The following is a 24,108-nucleotide window of genomic DNA, read 5'->3' as shown; positions in this document are numbered from 1 at the left end:
CTCCCCGCCACACACAACCTGTCTGTACTCTCTCGTACATCTCTCCCCCACACTGCCCATGACTCTGAACTGATGTTCCCAAGTAGTTAGACCTATCCACCTTCCAAACTGTACGCCCTGCATTGTCATCATTTCTCTATCCCCCACCCCATCCACACACATATATTCTTACTTAGTCCTGCTGACCATCATTCCTCCCCGCTCTACAACATAACCCCACTTCCCCAGGTTCTCACCAACCTGTCTCCTAATCTCACTACATACCACAATGTCATCTGCAAAATGCACAGTCAACAGTGGCCCCTGTCTGATCATGTCTGTCAACCTATCCCTCACCACTGCAAATGTGAAAGAACACACAGCTGACCACTGATGTACTCCCACCTCTACCTTAAATTCACCTGTCATGTCAAAACCAGAAATCACTGCTGTCACACTAGCCTCCTACATATCCTGTGGTGTCTGACAGACTGCTTTGGCACCCCTGACCTCCATATACAACACCACAACTACTCTCCAGGCAGCATGTCATATGCTCTCTGTAGGTTTACATAGACACAATGCAGCTGCATCTCAGCCTCAGTGCAGAGCTCCATCAACACTTATGGATCAACATTTGCATCTGTAACACTCTTACCTGGCATGAAACCATACTGCAAATCATCAATCATCACCATGTTCTCAACCTAGCTGCCACCGCCCTTTACCATTACCTCATCGTGCGACCGATCAATGTTATCCGCCACTTGTTACTACAGCTCTGCAGACCACCCTTGTTCAGATAAGCAGTACCCATGCATATTTGCCACCATCTCACACATCCTCTCACTTTCCAAGATTGCAATAAACAATCCAGTTAAAAATACCACTGCCAGGTCTCAGAAATACTTCCAAGCAACCACAGGTATGTCACCTGCAGCAACAGCCTTTCCACTGTTAAACCCCCTCATAGCTATCCTTACATTCTCCTTGATAATCTGTTTCCCCTCCTGATTAACCATACCCACTTCAGCCAACCTACCCTCCCTCCCCCATTTTCTTTATGGAAGAGGCCATCAAAGTGATGTTTCTATATGTTCTAAACACACTCCTAGCTTGTATGTTTCCCCCATATTCCTTTATCACCCTTTTGTGCTGCACGTCCTCCCTAGCTATGTGCCTCTGTCTAGCCAATAGCTACAGGCCCTATACACCATCTGTGCTGTCCAACATTACATACAACCAGACTCCACATCTTTATGTCGGACTCCACATCCATAGCCATGTGCAACACTCTCTTTGCCATGCATCCCATCTCTTTATACTCATGTCTACTTTCTACATCTGTCTGTCAATCCCACTTCTTCTTTGACAACACATTTCTCTGCAAACTCCCCTGTACTAGGGCGGCACAGTGGTGCAGAGGTTAACATTGTTGCCTCACAGCAAGAGGTTCTCCGGTTCGATTCTCGGCTGGGGTGCCTTCTGTGTGGAGTTTGCATGTTCTCCCTGTGTTTGCGTGGGTTTCCTCCGGGTACTCCGATTTCCTCCCACATTCCAAAGACATGCATCTGGAGCATTTCTCCCTGGGCCTTCGCTGAAAACAGGCTCTGTGGAACCTAGTCGGACATTCCCGGTCAACAAATGTTAAATAAAATAAATAAAAAAAAAAAAATACTTCTTCATTCCACCACCACGTGTGTAGGATCAGTCACCATCTGGGCAGCATGTCAACCTGTGTCTGCTTGAGCATAGTAGGTCACAGGTGCATTAATGTAATGCTGAGTATGAGCATAAATAGGACACATCCACTGAGGGCAATTGGAAGTGCATCCCCACATACATCTGTGGTCTCACAGGCAACTATCCTACCCACCCTGTAATGGAGGTCAGCTGCAGCACATAAACACACACCATAGCTACAGTCGACCAGCTTTGGACATGCTTAGGACAAACATCACCCCCGCCGGCTCAACATCAGTATAGAAGGATATGCACACCACATGCACCCCTACCCTCACCATTAATCAGGTGCAAACTGCCTACTTACACATAATGATATGCATGTCCACACAATTCTCCTAGGTACTGGAGTATTATTTGATGTAATGTTGTGGCTACTGATACTCATTACTAGTGAGTTGTCTCTGTAAAGAACTATGGACAATATCTGATATGCTGTGATGTGTTTTTCCCTGTTTATGTCTTTCATGTATGATGCAGAGGCTTCCAGCCTATGATGTTCAGAAGACAGCAGACATAACTGAGGCCATCTTAGAACACTACCACGTCCTCTTCAGTCAGGGTTTCTAAAACCAGCGGGAGAGGACAGCCTTCTGGGAAGACATCACACAAAGAGTGAACACCTTCAGGAACTATGGCCGCATGTACGAACTGATCAGGCACAGAGCAACTGACCAGATTTGGCATGCACAGCAATGGGCTGCTGTGGTGGTGAGGGACCGTTCCCCTACTGGTGGGGCCCAGCCAGAGAGGCCCCACTTACAGCAATGGAGGAGCTCCTTGCCAACATATAAATATATATATATATGTATATATATATATATATATATATATATATATATATATATATATGTATGCATGGAGATGCATATATGTGGACAAAGCTATACATAATACATCTATATATATATATATATATATATATATATATATATAGAGAGAGAGAGAGAGAGAGAGACATCCACATGTATATCCACAAATATGCATAGATACATATATATAGAAAGGTGAATACATACATATATATATATATATATATATATATATATATATATATATATGTATGTATGTATACATAAATATATGACAGCTACCAACACATGCAATCTGAAGGTCATGCTGCTGCACACTAGATGTCTACATCTGAAAATGGACTCACTGGATGTATTCCTTAAAATGGGGAACTATGGCATCTATGCTGTAACAGGGACCTGGTTAAAGGCAGCAGGAAGCTCCCCTTCAATACCAGCCTATCACCCATTCCACATCTCTTGACTGCAGAACTGTGACTGAAGCTCCAAAGGTGGTGGTGTTTCCATATTCTTTAAGGGGGCACACACCTCCAGAGTGTTGCCCAACTTAGGTATTACAGATCCTGCAGGCATAGCTAACATTGAGTAGGACATTGGGTCAGGTTGTAGCCGGCTATAGATCCCCAAACATGTCCCAACACTCACACTCCATGTCCCTAAACACCCTAGAGGATGATATTGTCCAACCTAACACTCACATACTGGTTGACTTCAACTACCCCACCATTAACTGGGAAAGCTACTCATGTACCAATGTACATGCCTATCACATAGACCTGGTCCTTCCTAACATGGGTGACTGTTGCTTGACACCAATAGACAACTCCCCATTTTTATATCTGAACACAAATTAATCACCTTTGGAAATCCATGGCCCTATCATACCCCCCTACACAGGTAACCACCATGAAAAGCCTTTCCAATGCTGAATATGGCCTTATAACAACAGAGATGGCTAACTTCATGGCAGCCATGCAAATGGAGACTGGGTGCATGACAGCTGAATCAAACAATAATGCACTATGAACATGTACACAAATGCATGGGTACTGCCATACCCACTAAAACCAGGATCTTCACCTCCAATAAAATGAAGCTGATCTGGTGGTCCCCTGCCATACAGACACTGTACAACAGAAGGAGGGAACTGATATGGAAAAATGTGAAGTCCCAAGACTAGAAATCAGCACTTAGCCTCAATTGAAGGTTGAGATCCCTCATCAAATACTACAAAGTTAGCTGTGAGAACAGAATTGGAGCACATAGTGAACACAACCACAAGGTCTCATACAGTTATGTTAAGAATCTCCATGGCAATAGCAAGATTTGTTCTGAGCTACTAGACAATGGAACCTCCCAGACTAAGACATAAAATACTGCCAATATACTATCTTGAGTGCAAACATTACCCCTCACTCCATCCCCAAAAAAACACTCACAATACCAGTACACCAACCGGCACCCAGTATTACTGCAACACAGGTTAAAACACCACTGTCTAAAGCCAAGAATGCAGCTTCTATGGGACCTGAGAATATCCCTGGCTGTGTTCTACATGAACTACAGAGTGACCTGGCACTTACCGGTGTGCCCTGTTCAAGCACAGCCTCACTTTGTCCCTAATTAATTGATGAAGTCTGACTTTTGTGATGGAAAACGTGTTGTTTGTCAAACGTTTAACGTGTATTAAAGCTGGTTTTTGGTTCTCGGTTGTCCGGTGCATTTCGTCCTCTCACAGTGCAGGGTTTGTTGTGACATATCTCTTCTGAGGGATATGAAGTCAGTAACACACATGGATATTACCATTTACTGACTACTATCATCAGAGTATGCTACTGCATTTATAAAGACAGAAAATGTGTGAGTGACACACCAAATCTAAGACTCCAAACTCTGGCCAGTCTGCAGATAGCCCTATAGGTGAGAGTTTTCTCAACCACATTACACTGTCATGCCAGACTTTAAGTCATGCAGAACAGCCAAATCCACACAAACCCTGTTAAACCAACATTACTTCAAATGTACAACAGCAATACTTACATTCTGTCCCCATGTCTGGAGCATCCCCATCCAGTTTGTTGGCCTGTCTCCACAGTGTTTGTTGCAAGAGATATTTCCAAATACCCCCTGTGATGCTGTTTGTTACACACCCACATGAAGTCCAGCTCCCAGTGAAGGAGAGGGGCCAACACCCACTTGCAGTGCTTACTTATAGAAGTGTGTTTCCATGCAATTGTCTATATGAATGGTACCACAGCTGTTCTACATGCAATTAGCAGATGGAGGAATCCAATTCATGCACAGGCAATCAGCTGATCATGAGCATTACCTACCAATGTCAAGCTCCTGTGTATGCAAAACAGATACATTTTTCTACATCTACAAAAGAGATGGAGAGAGAGAGAGAGAGAGAGAGACAAAGAGACAGAGGGAAAGAAAAAAGGATGAGAGAAACAGCCAAGCATGTTTGTGAATGATCTGTGGGTGGAGAGAGATCTCTGTGTATTATAATGGTTGCTTATATATACATTTATGGCTGTGGATTGTCTACAACAACCTTTATGGTGTTTGACAACTGTCGACCTTGTAATGTGACATTGGGACATATGGGTCCTCAATATGAAAATGTAGCAAAACCCACCCTGTAATGAATCCTGTTATCTCACAATCACTCCAACACCCACAAAGGATACTGCTGATACACACGAATGCGCACACTCACTTGCCAGTACTGTATTTCAAGCCCCTACCTAGCTATGTCTTGGTTCTACAGTGTTACACAGTTATTGCAGTTGCCACTGAGCTTATATGTTGTTGAGCTGTGTAAAGGTATCTTTAAAGGTGAGTGACATCAGCTGCAGTGCTAAAGGAAGGGTGAGGGAAGTGTGAATGGCCACACAATCAGGTATTAACAAAGACACACAGACTCTCACACACATTATCATAGTGGCCAGGACCATGATTAGAACTCCTACCTAACTAGCTTGCTACACTATGGTATTATGCAGTTATCACAAGCACCACAGAGCTTATATGTTAAAGAGCTGTCCAAAGGTATCTTTGAAGGTGAGTGACATAAGCTGCAGTGCTAAAGGAGAGGTGAGTGAAATGTAGGAAGTGTGAATGACAACAAAATCAGGTATCAACAAAGACACACACACTCTCACACATTATCACAGTTGTAGAACCAGGATTAGAACTCCTACCTAACTAGTTTACTATACGACAGTATTATGCAGTTACTAAAAGTGCCCCAGAGCTTATATGTTGAAGATCTCTCCAAAGGTATCTTTGAAGGTGAATAACGTCAGCTGCAGTGCTAAAGGAGGGATGAGAGAAGTGTGAATTACCACAAAATCAGGTGTCAACAAAGACAGACACACATTAGCCATGAGCAGGATTAGAACTCCTATCTAACTAGTTTTCTACACTAAGGTATTACGCAGTTATCGCAAGCTCCACAGAGCTTATATACTGAAAAAACTGTCCAATGGTATATTTGAATGTGAGTGACATCAGCTGCAGTGCCTAAGAAGGGGTGAGGGAAGTGTAGGAAGTGTAAATGACCACAAAATCAGGTGTCAGCAAAGACACACACACTCTCACAGTTGTCAGGACCAGGATTAGAACTCCTACCTAACTACTTTGCTACACTAAAGTATTACACAGTTATCACAAGCACTATGGAGTTTTTAGAGCTGAGATTTGGCCAAAGGGTCATTTCAAGGTAACTGACATCAGCAGGCATGCTAGGAGTATGCCCAGTATGATCTTCTGTATTGAGTGTGTAAATCCATACCAGGTACGGTTGTACTTCAGTCCGGGGTTTGGTGGTCTACAATTACAGCTAGCAATCTGTTTCTGCAGGACATCAGTAGATAGGCTGACAATATGGAGTCACAATGGGTGACATATAGGGGGATACTGTAACAATTGTTGTCTGCACTGCTTGTGTTACAGGGTTGCTGTTAGCAGAGATATTCAGACATATGTACTATTTTACACTGTGATGTATTATGTCATCAACTACTGACAGATATAATCGTTTGCTCACAGTTATTTACTGGGAAATACAAAATGAATGAAGCTGAGTCCAGTATTGCGGTCCTCAGCCTACACAATCTTGCACACTCCTGCCATTCTGGAGGGGTAGCTTCAGACACTTGCTGATAGGTCTGTGTAAATGGTCCAGCACCTTGGTACTATGGTGTCTGAGGATCCCCTTCTTGTACATATATCGACTTAACAGAATGGCCATATCCTGCTGTCACCATACTTCTCAGCTGTACAGATTCACCCAGGTTACCCAGAGGCAGGGCTCATATATCTGGTCAGTTCCCCTTTACATTGTGGTTTACAAGCAGGTTTGTCGCCACCCATTACTGGATTTGCAGGCATAGGTAGTATGGGCACACATCAAAATTTCAGACTTCACACACTCCATGATTTCCATGCATCTACACCTCCCCCACTCTGTTATTCTATCCTCTTCCTAACATTACACTAGCAATATCTGAGAAGTATCCCTATAGTTGACCCTTCATTCCAGCGATATTAATGAATTGGTCCACAGTTCATGCAGTGGGGCATGGGGGGGGGCATGCTACTGGGATTTGTCAACAAAGCCTTGCATTTGTGTTCTGTTGACTGTTAGGTGTTTAGTTGTGATCTCATGAGATACCATATATTGGCACTACAAGTGGGATGTTCGCCTTCGACAGAGGACTGTAGGCCATTTGGTAGTGATGCAGGCCATCTGTAGCAGGACACTGCATTCTGTCACTCCTACATTCCCAGGCTGAGAGCCAGTGGATTCCTCTGGGGTGACAGGGTAAATGTGCCAGGATTTAATGGCAATAATTCCTGTCCATATTGATCCATTGGTCTGGATGCAGGCAGAGTGCTGCTTTCAGCTAAGGGCACATCTGCATAGGACAGCTCTTCAGCATGCTGCTTTCTCTGTGAGTATTCCCATACAGAAATAGGGTCATACTGTACTCATTCCCAACAACAAGGATATAAGCTGTGATAAACCTGTGGCTGATGGTGGTGTGAGCTGAGTGCATGTTGGATATGGAATCTACTTGTGGCTGATTCACAGATATACCGGGGACATTCCCCTTATGCTGCCTCGTGCAAACAACAAAAAATGTAGAACCAGTGGTAAAGTGGAGAGAAATAGTTCAAGGCAAACAGCAAAAAGCAAAAAATAAAAAATATTCTCTCCACAACGTCAAATATCTCAAACCAAGTACAAATTTATTAAAACTGACAAAGCTTTCGGATAACAAAGTATCCTTCCTCAGTGTCTTACATAAAAAAGTTATAATAAAGCATTTATATACAAAACACATGACACAGCCATAGTCTAATTGCAATACTTAATTAATGCTTAAAGACATAGTAACTCTAATGGAGCATTAGTCAAGGAAAAACCTGATACTGTTAATGTTTTTACTTATCATCCTAAACACATTTATATTACCAATAGGCATACTAGCCATAGGAATTAAGAAAAAAGTAAGAAAAAAATTCTATAAGTAGATAAAAGCACTTCATTGTCATTATTTATTTTTCCTAATCTTTCTTTGTTTTCTTTTAAGAACCGGTTTCAAAGTGACCTGCTTATTTATACCAGGAGCTTTATCCGCTTCAAGTCTCACTATCCATTCATATTCCCTCATATCAATATTATTATTATGATCACCCAGTTGTATTACTGAGTGAATAACAGAAATAATCCTAAAAGTAAATACATGGTTAGAACCCATCATAGAGATATGGTGTGCTAAAGAATTTGTGTCTACATTTCTCCTAATCTCAGATTTATGTTCAAGGATTCTATCCTTTAATCTCCTTGTTGACTTGCCCACATAAAACCCGGGACACTGCATGCATGTAGCAAGATATACTATCCCTGAAGTGTTACATGTTGCTGTGCATTGAACAGTAAATTTTCTACCACTAACAGGGTGCACAAAATCCAAACCCTGGTTTATGTTGACACAACATGAGCAATTAAAGCATGGGAATGCACCCTTCTTCTTGAAATCTAACCTTATCAAGTTATTTAAAGAAAAGTCCTAATAACACAACAGTGGTTTTAAATTCTTATAATTTTGATAACTAGAGGAGGGTTTATCAGGTAACCATTTTTCATTCCCAGGTATAGAATTTAAGATAAGCCAATTATTTCTTATGACCTTCTCAACTGCCCTACTCATCCTATTGTATGTCATAAGATATCTAAGTGGCTGTTCATTTTTAACATCTGTATTATCAATACCAGAGGTGCCAGTAGCAGAATAATACGGTCTAGCCTTAGAATCTCTCAAACTCAATGCACCCTTCATAGCAATTTCTGTTTCCCCCATATTATAACCTCTCGCTAGGAAATTATTACTCACTTCCTGCATCTGTTTATTACACACCTCGATTTCCATATTCAGTCTACTAGCTCTTAAATATTGACTTTTCAACACACTTTTGAAGGTTCTCCTGACATGCATACTTTTCTTATGGAGGTATTTATTTACCTGGACCTCCTTTCTATATACACTAGTTTGTAGTCCAGATTCTGTCTTAATTAATGTTATATCCAAAAAATGTAACCTATCGTCAGAAATATTTATGTCAAATTTAAGAAAATCAACAGTCAAATTCGACATAAAGTTTTCTGACGACAGGTTAAACCTTCAAAAGTGTGTTGAAAAATCAATGTTTAAGAGCTAGTAGATTGAATATGGAAATCGAGGAGTGTAATAAACAGATGCAGGAAGTGAGTAATAATTTCCTAGTGAGAGGTTATAATATAGAAGAAACAGAAATTGCTATGAAGGGTGCATTGAGTTTGAGAGATTCTAAGGTTAGACCATATTATTCTGCTACTGGCACCTCTACTATTGATAATACAGATGTTAAAAATGAACAGCCACTTAGATATCTTATGACATCCAATAGGATGAGTAGGGCAGTTGAGAAGGTCATAAGAAATAATTGGTTTATCTTAAAATCTATACCTGGAAATGAAAAATGGTTACCTGATAAACCCACCTCTAGCTATCGAAATTGTAAGAATTTAAAACCACTGTTGTGTTATTAGGACTTTTCTTTAAATAACTTGATAAGGTTAGATTTCAAGAAGAAGGGTGCATTCCCATGCTTTAATTGCTCATGTTGTGTCAACATAAACCAGGGTTTGGATTTTGTGCACCCTGTTAGTGGTAGAAAATTTACTTTTCAATGCACAGCAACATGTAGCACTTCAGGGATAGTATATCTTGTTACATGCATGCAGTGTCCTGGGTTTTATGTGGGCAAGTCAACAAGGAAATTAAGGGATAGAATCCTTGAACATAAATCTGAGATTAGGAGAAATGTAGACACAAATTCTTTAGAGCACCATATCTCTATGATGGGTTCTAACCATGTATTTACTTTTAGGGTTATTTCTGTTATTCACTCAGTAATACAACTGGGTGATCATAATAATAATATTGATATGAGGGAATATGAATGGATAGTGAGACTTGAAGTGGATAAAGCTCCTGGTATAAATAAGCAGGTCACTTTGAAACCGGTTCTTAAAAGAAAACAAAGAAAGATTAGGAAAAAATAAATAATGACAATGAAGTTGTTTTGTCTACATATAGAATTTTTTCTTAATTTTTTCTTAATTCCTATGGCTAGTATGCCTATTGGTAATATAAATGTGTTTAGGATGATTAGTAAAACCATTAACAGTCTCCCGCGGTGGTGGTGCTGCGATAGCATTGTCGCCTCACAGTAAGACACTATCCGGTTCGATTCTCAGCTAGAGCGTCTTCTGCGTGGAGACATGCGTGAATGGGCGTACTGTTGTGCGGCAGGCCTGGCAAGACGGTACGTAGAAATCAACTGCCAATCATTAGCGGACCGGAGTTCCACTGTGGTGACCCCTAACCGGGAAAAGCCGAAAGATACAAACAAAGTAAAAACATTAACAGTATCATTTTTTTTCCTTGACTAATGCTCCATTAGAGTTACTATGTCTTTAAGCATTAAGTAAGTATTGCAATTAGGCTATGGCTGTGTCATGTGTTTTGTATATAAATTCTTGATTTTAACTTTTTTATGTAAGACACTGAGGAAGGATACTTTGTTATCTGAAAGCTTAGTCAGTTTTAATACATTTGTACTTGGTTTGAGATATTTGATGCTATGGAGAGAATATTTTTTGCTTTTTGTTGTGCAGGGACATAGGCAGTCTCTCATTACTTCATAACTGTGCCTTTAGTGGTCTGCCAGTGATTGGCCAGACTACATCACTATTCCATACTACATGGACAACTAAAGTGCTGCTAACCTGTCTGCACAAATCCAATGTTGTGTGCAGCTGACAGTTAAATTTTATGTACTCTGTCTTGGGTACTTCCACCTGCGTACTGTGTGCATGTATAGGCCCACATTCATGGCATGTCCATCTTTCAGACGGTAACAGATATTGACATCTGGACAGTGGGTATTGATGACTGCTGACATGGGTATTGCTGAGATGCATTGCATTTGGCACTGCAATTGTCAGAACATGGCCCTGTCAACCACAATACTGCTCTTAGGCCACCGAGACACAACCATCCATGCCTACATGCTGACCACTTCCAGACAATATTGAACAGACAGACCCCTACATATTGTACACATGCAACAATCTATCCTATAGATTGGGCTAGCTCAGGTAATCTGTGCTCCACTGATACTACTTCCCACACTTACATGTTACTGCATTTCTACATAGGATTGTGGGGGGGGGGGGAGCACACCTGACAAGTGTAAACTGTGCTTTGACTGTACTGGTATATCAGGTACTCTGTTGGTGTCCATATCATTTTGAATTCTGACCTATCATGCAGACTGGAGGCATATCAGTAAAGTACAGATCTTAGGTTTTATTGACCTACATTTCAGTTTCAGACTTCTTACCCTTCAGAACCAACATACAACTGACAGACCTGTTGCAGTCTGTCTGTGGAGAGGTCTGTTCACCATTGCCATCAATTGGAGGCCTTAGCCCAGTCTTTCTTTATGGTCATCTACACCTGTCCTGCTGGCTGAGGCTGGTGGTAGGTATGTGAGCCTCACTGACATGCAAGTGTGTCCTATGGACACACATTTGGGTCACCACATGTACTGTGGTGGAGTTTGGCACCTTGTCTAGTATTGCCGAGTGTGTTGACACCAGTATTTGTTATGGATTTCATGATGCCCATATAGATGTCCAGTATCTGCTACCATCCCATTCAGCCAACCGAGTCCTTTTCATGCTTGCATCCATACCATAGATACAACTATCAGAACACACTACTCAATTCAGTAATTGATAGGAAGGGTGACTTACCTTGTGGCTGGGCTAGTATGAGGATGGTGATGGAGGGCCGACTATGTCGAATGCACATAGTATACTACCTATACATGATAAAGCACAGGTAGTGTCATATTTGGCATCCATTTTACTAGATGTACGAGTCAGAGAGAGGTGTCATTCCCTGGGTCCCTACCATGTCAATGTATGTGCTATGTGATGCCTCTTTCACAAAGCCTGGGCATGCCTCCTTCTGCCTACATGGGCAGGCTCAGGTGGTTCCTCCTCCGAGTCCCTCTGTGCGTGTGCTGGCCTTGGCAATGGTAGGAGTCTTTGTGGCCTTGCCCCATGCTGTTCCTGCTGCAGCTGTTCCGCAGGATCATATTGTGTAGCAAGGCACATACTATGAACATTTGTGTACATGTAGCTGGAGAGTACTGCAAGGCTCCACCAGATATATCCAGGCAGCAGAACCGTGACTTGAGCATCCCAACCACACACTCTATTATAATTCTGGTTTGTGCGTGTGCCCCATTATGGACTTCTTTTTCAGGTGTTTGTGCATTTTTGAGGGGTGTCATCAGCCACGACTCCAGTGTGTAGCCAGCATCCCCTACTAGATGGCCATATAGGATTCCCCCCCCCTAACAAATGACTGGTACAGCTGTGTCATATGCCAGGTGTGGGAGTCGTGATAGCTTCCAGGGCTGCCAGCATGCACATTCAAGATAATGCCCTGGGAATCACATACAACCTGGCAGTTGATGAAGGGGAAGCCCTTGCAGTTTATGTAGACCCTACCCCGCTCACCGGGTGGTGCATTGATGTGTATGTGCGTGCAGTCTATAGCACCCACTACCTCAGGGTATTCTGTTATTTGGTGGAAGAGACGCATATTGCTGGTCAACGTCTCATGGGGGTTGAGGAAATATATGTGCTCACCGGCATGTGCTGACATGCCATCCAGGAAATGGTGGAGTACCTTGGATGCTGATGCCTGTGAGATCCCCATGATATCCCCAGTTGCCCTTTGGAAGGTACCTGTGGCTAGTAAGGCCGCTCATTCATGCAAAAATGGCTCTATACTGGGTCGCACGGTGGCTATATTGCGTGCAGGAGCTGCTACACTGTTCCTGCATGGAATTTGGCCTATCGTGAATCTGGCCGATAATCTCAACAAGTATGGGCCTATGATGGAGACCTGTGGGATAGCCTGACTTTAACCTCAACTTTTACCTCCCCCATTGCTGTATGAAACTTGCCATGTCCTATCTGTAAGCCGTGCAGCAATCTATCTTAGCAAGAGTACATCAATACCTAATTGTTCTAATTTATTTAGGAGTGTTTTGTGCATAATCCTATCAAATTGTAAGGTTAAATCTGTATAAATTACATCAGAACACAATTTTTCATTCACAGCTGTTATTCTATTGTTATAGGCCATCATATTACAGGTGGTAATATGTCTATTTTTAACATATTCTTGCTGATATATGGTTTCAAGTCTCAACTTTTCCAATTCTGAGAATAATTTATCCAATATAACCTTCTCCATTATTTTTACAAAACATGAAAATAAACGTATGGGTCTGTATGACTCTGGGTTTGTCCTACTTCCCTTTCCCATAAATACAAGTTTAACAAGTGCATGTCTCCAATCATAAAGAAAATTATTAGTTCTGTCACCTTCCTGTGCTTTGTTTATATCCAGATGACTTAGTTCTTTTTCAGTATAATCCACTTTCATTTCAGTATCTGAGGTTAACTGGATGTCGCTGACAACTTATCACCTCCTATGTAGAGCCAAACAGCGTTGCAGATGATTGTGTAAATATATCTATAATCTGTTGTGTCTGAGAATACATTTTAGAATCTACATACACTTTATCAATTTGTTTGTCTTTATTCCTTCTATATCTTATCTATGAAATGGTGTCCTACTATTCTCAATATCTTTATATACATTTTCAACAAATTTTTCTTGATTTTGTATCACACTATGTTTAAGTTGTCTGTATAACTTGTTTATTTCAGTTTTCACAGTCATAGCCCAAGCTGTTTGACATTTCTTATATTGTTTGTTTCACATCTTAATCAAGTATGTTGTCTTTATGGAAATGCATCCTCCTGATGTTGTGCACCTAGATCCTGATGTTAACCATTTTTATTTTATTTTTTGCATTCAAACAATTTCTTTCAAAACATTCACATTCCTTCTGCAGATTTTCCACTAAATGCATCACTCCAATTATGTTTATTTAGTGATTGTTTTATTTCCATATAATCTGTTATTAATCATCATGCATTGGTTTAGACTTCAGCTTGACAAAATTATCTATCAACAAATTAGCATTTATAACCCCATGACCACTACACATTGTACTGTAGGGCACAGTATTCTTAAGATAGTAGAACACGGATCACAGACTGGGCACCGTGGCAATGCTAGCCACTCAACAGTGTAAAATATGGCTCTAGGAAATTCAGTCATGTTGACTAATGTCGCCAAAATGGTCATGGGTAGTTACTGGTGATAAGTGGGTTGAGGGCCCAGCCTACTCTGACCTACACCAGGGACCCTTGCTAATGGTGGGAGGGGTATATGTGCCCCTATTGACCAATGTGTGCCTGCTATAAAGCCCAGCAGCTCTGGGTCAATAAGCTACTGGCCTTCCAGTGTCTAGTTGCCAAGCCTGGGTTACCTGGGATAGCTGTGTTGAGCGAAAGCTGGATGTAAAACCAACCAACCTGCCAACATGAACTGAGAACTGCTACACTTAATGTAGGTTCACTGACAGGACACAACTTGGAAGTGGATTACATGATGACACAGAGGATGCTGGACATCCTATGTATCCAAGAGATGAGACGGAAGGGGAGTGCAGCAAAGCCACTTGGCTTGGGACCCAGACTCTACAACTCAAAGGGCGGACAGGCTAGAAATGGTGTAGGAATTATGGTGAGAGAGAGGCTTCAGAAGGCAGTGAAGGATATCATAAGAATTAATGACAGACTCATGGCAATCAGACTCCAGTGTAATGATAGGGCAGTATTCATAATCTCAGCCTATGCACCACAACAGGGTTGTGATAGTGAGGAAAGGGGAGCTTGCAATCAGCAGTTGCAGGACCTATTAGAAAAAGCAGGGCAACATGAATTGGTGCTGATAATGGGCAACTTGAATGCACATATTGGGACAGACAGAACAGGATATGAGGACTAAACACTGATGGTCTAGTCCAAGTAGCTTAGGAAAATATGAACACCAACATTTTTGTGACTATCTATTTAGGATATGAGGACTGCCTGCATCCACATGGGTGGGGCAACAGGAATAAAGAAGGAGAAGCAATTCTAGACTTCTATCTAGCAAATGGCTTGATAGTAGCCAGCACATGGCTCAGAATGAGAGACAGTCACAAGATCACATGCAAGAGTAGTCAACATGTAACTCAGGTAGACTTCCTTCTAATAAGGGAAAGGCACTGGGGTAGAATCAGTGACTGCAAAGTCATCACCAATTAAACAATCAGCCCACAGCATAAATCACTTGTTGCCACAATCAGCTGCAAGCACTGGTCAGAGAAGGCTATAAGGTTAACAGAGACCAAGCTGAAGACCTGGAAGTTGACTGGAGAGAAAGTACAACAGTTCAAGGAATTAGTCAGGGCTCTAGCACCCCAAGAAGAGGAGAAAATGGGTGGAGTTGAACAAGAATGGCAGCGCCTAAAACAGCATGTGTTAGGACTACAGAAAATATATGTGACCGAGCCAGGTATACAAATAAGATACATAAGGAAAGCTGGTGATGGAGTCCAGAAGTCCAGGAAGTCAACAAAAGAAAGGAGTGCAGGAAGAAGTGGAAGATAGAAAAGAATGACCAGGCTAAAAAGGACTACTGTTTGGCTAACAAAGAAGCTAAGAAGTTGCAATAGCAAAGAATAGAGCATCAGAGGCACTCTACCAAATTCGGGAAAGTGACTCAGTAAGTGGCACAAAGAAACTATATCAGGTTGCAAGGCAAAGACAGAAAGATAAAGAAGATAGTCAGACACACTTCATATGGGATGCCAGCAACAACCTGCTCACCATTCCACAGGACATTGAAGGCAGATGGAAGGAATATTTCTAGTAGGTTCTGAGTGAAAAAAAAACCCACAGAAGCTGTACTGCCTCAAAAATAGCCTACAATGAGAAAAGAAGAGGAGCCCACCCTAGAACAAGTAAGAACAGCACTAAGGAAAATGAAGTCAGGGAAAGCAGCAGGCTCAGATGAGGTCACATCAGATATGATAAAGATGCTGGGTGAGATAGGGGAGAAATGGCTCCTGGAGGTACTAATAGCAGTATGGAGAGAAAGGCGTATCCCAGATGACTGGAGAATAAGCATACGTGTGCCAGTGTACATGAACAAATGGGACATCCACAACTGTGGGCAGTACAGAGGCTTCAAACTCCTATCACATTGCATGGAAGTTCTGGAGAGGGTGATTGATAAATGGATACACAGAGTAGTAGAATGTAAGATGGGAGATGAGCAGTTCGGATTCATATCAGGATGCAGCACAACTCACCCGATGTTTGCAGTGAGACAGATACTTGTGAAAAAGCTAGAGATGAGGAGAGAGTCCAACTGGGCATTCCTAGAGTTGGAGAAAGCATATGACAAGGTCCTAAGAAAGCTAATCTGGGCAGTACTGCAGTGGTTTGAAATCCCAGAAATATTGGTAGAATTAGTGCAGGCTATGTATAAAGACCCAATGACACAAGTATGAAAAGTGTTCAGCCTCACAGAGGGGTTCCGTTGAGAGTAGGTGTACACCAGGGTTCAGCTCTGAGCCCACTGCTGTTCATACTGGTGATGGACTATATTAACAAACAGGTTAGAGGGGACAGATCAGCAAAGCTGCTGTATGCAGACTGTGTGGCATTACAGACAGACTCTGAGCTAGACCTTCAGTAAAGGAAAGGAGAATGGAATGCAAAACTGAAGGCACATGGGATGAAACTAAGCACAGGTAAGACAGTGGTAATGGCAGCAAACTGGGAAAATCTGAAGAAGCTGAGAACAGAGATAGAAGGGAAGAGAGTGGAGCAGGTAAACATCTTCAAGTATCTGGGAGGGGTGGTTGAGGAGAGAAGGGAAGTCTTAATGAAGAGGTCAAAGCTAGAATAAGAGGGGTTGCAGCGAACTGGCATAGAATGTCAGGTGTAGTCTATGACAGAAGAATGTCAAAGAAGCTGAAAAGTAAGATGCACAAGACAGTGGTGCAACCAGTACTACTCTATGGTACAGAAACCTGGGCAGTAAATGTGGAACAGTTGAAGAAGTTAGAGGAGATGGAAATGAAGTGACTGAGAAGGGTGGTAGGATGCACACTGTGGGACAGACTAAGAAATGAGGACATAAGAGCAGAATCCAAAGTAGCTCCAATTGTAGAAAAGATCAAAGAGAGCAGATTACTGTGGTTTGCACACATGCAGAAAAGCAGAAGACACTCTGGTGAGGAAGATTTGGGACAGACAGGAAGAAGGTAAGAGGAAGCGAGGACATCCAGCAAAGAGGTGGATGGATTATGTGAAAGAAGATCTGCGACATTCAGGCATGAGTGTTGAAGAAGGCAGGAGTGTGGCACTGAATAGAGAAAGTTGGAGACAGTTAACATGATACCCCGACCCCATTAAGAAAAATGGGAAAAAGGGGGCTGATGATGACGATCACTGCACACCAACAGTGGTAAAACTTGATATGAAATAACAGTAATTTCTTTAGGGACACAAGCAATGTCTAGTATGTTCCGTTCCCTGGTAGGCTTTTTTAGAATCTGAAGCAATTGTCATTCCTCTACATATGTTGTAAATTATTGTCTTACTAACGCTGTTGAAGCTATCTTATTCCTGTCTGTTTCTGGTAAATTTGAGTCCCCAGCCACTATTCCTTCTGCCATGTTTCATGGAAGAAATGTATGAATTCCTCTAAGTTATCAACAATAGTTATATGTTCTAGAGTTATCTTAATTTTCACAGTTAGACAATCTAGAGTATTTGTGTTGTCAGTGAACATGTAATAATCACAGTTCTCATAACAAACTTTAACCCCTTATCATAACACCTCCATCTGATTTTTTTGTCAGAATGTCTGTTACAGTAAAAACATTTATACCCTGGCAGAACTGATTTCTAGTCATTGTTTTTAAGCGTTTCATAAACAGTAACAAAATCAATCTTATGGCAATGAAGCATATTTTTCATTAATAAAAAACTCTATTATTAATGCTTCTAGCATTAACAACCATCAGAAATTCATCAAATGTTGCTATCTGTGAAATATTACGTTTTCTACATGGAAAAAAATCCTGGCTTGTGTTTGTCAAATAGTACAAAATATCTGCTGCAAAAGTTTTCTTTCCTGATCTTAGCAAGTGCATGCCATACTCCCCCGGATTCAGCAAGCTCTGTACAGAGTGCAGGAATAGTGCAAGAGCTGTTGCATGCAATATGGCCGACGAGCAATCCAGGAATGAGCTGCCGGGACATGCACGAGCGCTCTTACACTATTCCTGCACAGACACAACTGCTATATGCTAATCACCTCATTTGCTGGTGAAAACCATGCAAATAAGCTGAATTAGAGATCCAGGAAGCAGGCAGGCGTCTGTGCAGGAATAGTGTAACCTGCAGAAATGCATTCGGTTACTAACCAAATACATTTCTGCAAATTACAAAATGGAGGCATGACAGCTCGAAAGAAAGCATGTATTCAATGTAGTATGCATGCCAATGGCCAAATATATGGCCATTGGCAAGAAATATAGTTGCAATTTTCTAAAAAAACAAGTTTTTTTTTGGCCGATCTCGGCCGTTTAATCGTAGGGCAGTGGTGCGCAAATGGGATTGCCACGAAAATAAGAAAAAAGGGGGAAATAAGCTTTTATACCCAAATCACCATTCTGCCATAATAGTCAATGGCATGCATAAGACAACAATACCATGGAATAGTGGTTGCTAAGGGGAAGGCTCAGTGTGAGTGTGGTAACTATGAATTAGCATTCTGGTTTATGTAAATGAGGGGATTGATACTGAATCACAGATTTCCTCTCAGTGTTAGCTTGCACCCAACCGTGTAGGTGCAGCAACACCATTGCATAAGTATAAGAGGTGGATGACCTCATAAAGGGGTATGTCATGAATGCTATAAGCTTATTGGAGCTCTGTGGCCCGTGTTTACCCTTAGCTAAGCAATGCTAAGAAAGGGGGTGTGTCTCATATTGTTGAGCACTGTTTTCCTTGCTTAAATGGGTGTGTGCACCGCTCACAGGTTTAAAAAAAAAAAAACAGCAAATAGCAGCACTGTTCACATCTGAGCACTGGGTATGCACAGCGTGCCTCGGGGCTTAAACAGGAAGGCAATGGGAAGGGAAAACAGCAGTAGGAAGGCAATCAAGGAGAACTAGCATAGCTGGCAGGATAAATGTATCAGAATAAGCCAATTACACAGGCAGCAGCCCAGCACACTACTATAAACTATGCAACCACCTGTCAGTCTGCTTTTTCCCACAGACTCTACACCACTGGTGTACACAGACTGGGAAATTTTACCTGACAAAACTAACAAAATGTAAGGGGCTGCTGTTGCTCTCATACATCAATGTGTGCAAGAGGCTGAGGATGGTGAGGATGTGAATGCTGATGACCATCCCACAGTGAGGAGGAGGAAAAGAGTGTGCAGACCCAGGGTAACCTACCAGGGGCTACATGAGCTGGAGATAGTGGGGCGCTATAGGGTGGGCAGGGACATTCTACAACAAATTGTTGAGCTGTGCCGGCCCTGCCTCACACACAGAACCAACAGAGGGGAACTCATCCCAGTGGATACCAAGGTATGTGTAGGCTTAAGATTACTAGCCACAGGTACCTACCAAAGGGCAACTGGCGATATCATGGGGATCTCACAGGCATCAGCATCCAGGGTACTTCACCAGTTCCTGGATGGCATGTCAGCACATGCTGGTTAGCACATATATTTCCTTAACACCCATGAGGCATTGACCAGCAATATGCATCTCTTCCACAAAATAACAAAATACCCTGAGGTAGTGGGCGCTATAGACTGCACACACATAAACATCAAATCACCACCCGGTGAGTGGGGTAGGGTCTACATAAACCGCAAGGGCTTCCCTTCCATCAACTGTCAGGTTGTGTGCGATGCCCTGGGCATTATCTTGAATGTGTGTCCTGACAGCCCTGGAAGATATCACGACTCCCACATCTGGCATATGACAGCTGTACCAGTCATTTGCCAGTGGGGACATCCCATATGGCCACCTAGTGGGAGATGATGGCTAGGCACTGGAACTGTGGCTGATGACACCCCTCAGAAATGCACACACAGCTGAACAAGAATGCCATAATTAGGCACACGTACAGACCAGAATCATTATAGAGCATGTGTTTGGGATGTTCAAGTCACAGTTCCGCTGCCTGGACATATCCGGTGGAGCCTTGCAGAACTCTCCAGCTACATGTACACAAATGTTCATAGTATGTGCCATGCTACACAATATGATCCTGTGGAAACAGCTGCAGCAGGAAAAGCATGGGGTAGGGCCACACAGCCTCCCACCATTGCAAGGCCAGCACAGGCACAGAGGGACTTAGAGGAGGAACATCCTGAGCCTGCCCCTGTAGGCAAAAGGAGGCATGCCCAGTATGCCCAGGCCTTGGCAAAGAAGCAACGCATAGCACATACACTGACAGAGTAGGGACCCAGGGAATGACACCTCTCTCTGACTCATACATACAGTAAAAGGGATGCCAAACATGACACTACCTGTACTTTACCATGCATAGGTAGTATATTATGTGCATCTGACATAGTCAGCCCTCCAGCACCATCCTCAATACTGGCCCAGCCACAAGGTAAGTCTCCCTTCCTATCAATTACTGAATGGAGTAGTATGTTATGATAGTTGTATGTATGGTATGGACACGAGTATGCAAGGGAATTGGGTGGCTGAATGCGATGGCAGCAGATACTGGACACCTATATGGGCAGCATGAAATCCATAACAAATACTGGTGTCAACATACTAGGCAGTACTAGACAAGGTGACAAATCCCTCTGCAGTACATCGGTGGCCCAAATAACTGTGTGTATCCATAGAACACACACATGCATGTCAGTGAAGCTCACATACTCACCACCAGCCTCAGCCAGTAGGAAAGGTGCAGATTACCATAAAGAAAGGCTGGGCTAAGGCCTCCAATTGATGGCAATGGTGAACAGTCCCACTCCAGTCCTACACAGACAGATTACAACAGATCTGGCAGTTGTATATTAGTTCTGAAGGGTAAGAAGTCTGAAACTGAAATGTAAGTCAATAAAACATAAAATCTGTACTCTACTGATATGCCTCGAGTCTGCATGGTAGGTCAGAATAGAATATGAAATGGAAGTCAACAGAGTACTTGAAATACCAGTACAGTCATAGCAAATGTTTAAAGTTGTCAGGTGTGCCCCCCCCAACACTCCTACGTAGAAATTCAGTAACATGTAAGTGTGAGGAGTAATACCAGTGGAGCACAGATTACTCAAGCCTGCCCAATCTACAGGCTAGATTGTTGCGTGTGTACAATATGCAGGGGTATGTGTGTTACATTGTTGTGTGTTCAATATTGTCTGGAAGTGGTCAGCATTTTGGCATGGAGGGTTGTGTCTTGGTGGCTTATGGGCAGTACTGTAGTTGACAGGACCATGTTCTGACAACTGCAGTACCAACCGCAATACTTCTCAGCAATACCCATGTCAGCAGTCATCCATACTCACTGTCCAGATGTCTAAATCTGTCACCGTCTGAAAGATGGACATGCCATGAATATGGGCACATACATACACACAGTACACAGGTGGAAGTACCCTAGACAGAGAGCATAAAATGTAACTGTCAACTGCACACAACTCTGGAATTGTACATAACAGGTTAGCAGTACATTAGTTGTCTGTGTAGTATGGAATACGGGTGTAGTCTGGACAATCATTGGCAGACCATAAAAGGCACAGTTATGAAGTAATGAGACTGCCTATGTCCCCACACAAGACAGTATAACGGGAATGTCCCAGGTATATCTGTGAGTCAGCTGTAAGTAGCTTCCATACCACACATGCACTCAGCTCACCCCACCATCAGCCACAGTTTTATCACAGGTCATATCCTTGCTTTTGGGAATGAGTACAGTATGACCCTACATCTGTATGGGCATACCCACAGAATGCAGCATGCTGAAGAGGTGTTCTATGCAGGTGTGTCCCTAACTGTAAGCAGCACCCTGCCTGCATCCAGACCAATGGATCAATATAGACAGGAAGTATTGCCATTAACACCTTGCACACTTACCCTGTCACCCCAGGGGAATCCACTGGCTCACAGCCTGGGAATGTAGGAGTGATAGAATGCTCTGGGCTGCTACAGATGGCCTGCATCACTACCGAATGACCTACAGTCCTCTGTCTAATGCCTGTGCCTCACCCATAGTGCCAGTGTATGGTATTTCATGGGGTCCTAACTAACAAACAAACATAGTCACCAGAACACAGATGCAAGGCCATGTTGACAAATCCCAGTAGCATGCCCCCCATGTCCTACTGCATGAACTGTCGACCAATCCACAAATGCCACTTGGATGAAGGGCCAAATATAAGAACACTTCTCAGATATCACTCACATAATGTTGTGAAGAGGATAGAATAACAGGGGGGTGCAGAAACATGGACGTCATGGACTGTGTGAAGTCTGAAACTCTGATGTGTGCCCCCATATTATCCTTGCCTGCAAACCCAGGAATGGGTGGCTACAAATCTGCTCAAAAAACACAATGTGAAGGGGAATTGATCAGATATATGAGCCCTGCCTCTGGGTTATCTGAGTGAATCTGTACAGCTGAGAGGTATGGCCAGAGCAGGATATGGCCAATCTGTTATGTCGATATCTTTACAAGAAAGGGATCCCCAGCCACCATACTACCAAGGTGCTGGACCACTTAAATAGACCCATCAGCAAGTGTCTGTAGTAACCCCTCCAGAATGACATGAGTGTGCAAGAATGTGTAGGCTGCAGACCACAGTACTGGACTCAGCTGCATTCATCTTGTATTTCACGGTAAATGTGAGCAATTAATCTTATCTGTCAGTAGTTGATGACATAATACATCACAGTATAAAACAGTATATATGTCTAAATATCTCTGCTAACACCAACCATGTAATACAAGCAGCACAGACAGCAATAGTTACAGTATCCCCCTATGTTTCACCCATTGTGACTCCGTATTGTCAACCTATCTACAGATATCCTGCAGAAAAAGATTGCTAGCTGTAGGTGTAGAACACCAAAGCCTGGACTGGAGTACAACCGTACCTGGAATGGATTCACACACTCAATACAGAAGGTCATACTGGGCATGCTCCTACACTTGGAGAAATGAAGCCTATGTCTGACAACACAGTGGACTATACATATCTGCCATCTGCAGATGTCTGTGCATACATACCAAATTGCACACCAATTATGCTTCACACACACATTGGATAGGAATACTCACACATATCTAAGGCCAACAAACTATAATATGACAAATATGTATGCACACAGATCTTGGGAATAGAGGGACAGTGACAGAGAGAATGCCATTATGAGGGCTGTCCCACCCACTACACATCCAATTGGCCTATATCACATGATGTGCTGATGTGTGTGTGTGTGTGTGTGTGTGTGTGTGTGTGTGTGTGTGTGTGTGTGTGTGTGTGTGTGTGTAATAACAGAATCCACTGCAGAGTGGGTATTGCTACATTTTCATACTGAGGACCCATATGTCCCAATGTCACATTACAAGGCTAACAGTTGTCAAACACCATAGAGGTTTTTGTAGGCAATCCACAGCCATAAATGTATATATAGGCAACCATTATAATACCCAGAGACCTCTCTCCACCCACGGATCATGCACAAACACGTTTGGCTCTTTCTCCCTTCCTTTTTTTTCTTTATCTCTATCTCTCACCCCCCTCTCTGTTAGATATGGAAAATGCATCTGTTTTGCATAGTCAGCAGCTTGATTTGGTAGGTAATGCTCACGATCAGCTGATGGCCTGTGCATGAATTGGAGGCCCCCATTTGCTAATTGCATGTGAAACAGCTGTGGTATCATTCCTATAGCTAATTGCATGGAAACACA

Source organism: Protopterus annectens, chromosome 8.part0, assembly GCF_019279795.1.
Source record: "Protopterus annectens isolate FY-2018-M chromosome 8.part0, PAN1.0, whole genome shotgun sequence".
NCBI lineage: Eukaryota > Metazoa > Chordata > Ceratodontiformes > Protopteridae > Protopterus > Protopterus annectens.
Note: the sequence above shows the minus strand (reverse complement) of the source record.